Raw genomic sequence first — 341 nt, forward strand, 5'->3', positions numbered from 1 at the left:
AACTATTAAAAAAACAAATTTCTGTGCTATTCAGAAGAAAAACGTCTTAACAATCTCCCAATCAGCTTAATATCAAAAGAAAGAAAAGGAGATAAGATATTGCACATGAGCATCACCTTTTATCTGCAACCTCGTCTGCAACGGAGAGTGTTGAGACACCGCGGAAGCTAGTTGCACAAGACCAGTTGCTCTAACAGGAAATTAATTGGGTCCAAGCTAAACATAAACATCTATTAAGTGAGAGAAGTGATCGCTTTTTATTCATTCAACTGATCCAAACGACATTCAGTGGCTGTTGAATGCTCGTGTTACAAGTAATGGTCGTTTTTACACATTACTTT

The sequence above is a fragment of the Penaeus monodon genome, chromosome 25 (assembly GCF_015228065.2).
Source record: "Penaeus monodon isolate SGIC_2016 chromosome 25, NSTDA_Pmon_1, whole genome shotgun sequence".
NCBI lineage: Eukaryota > Metazoa > Arthropoda > Malacostraca > Decapoda > Penaeidae > Penaeus > Penaeus monodon.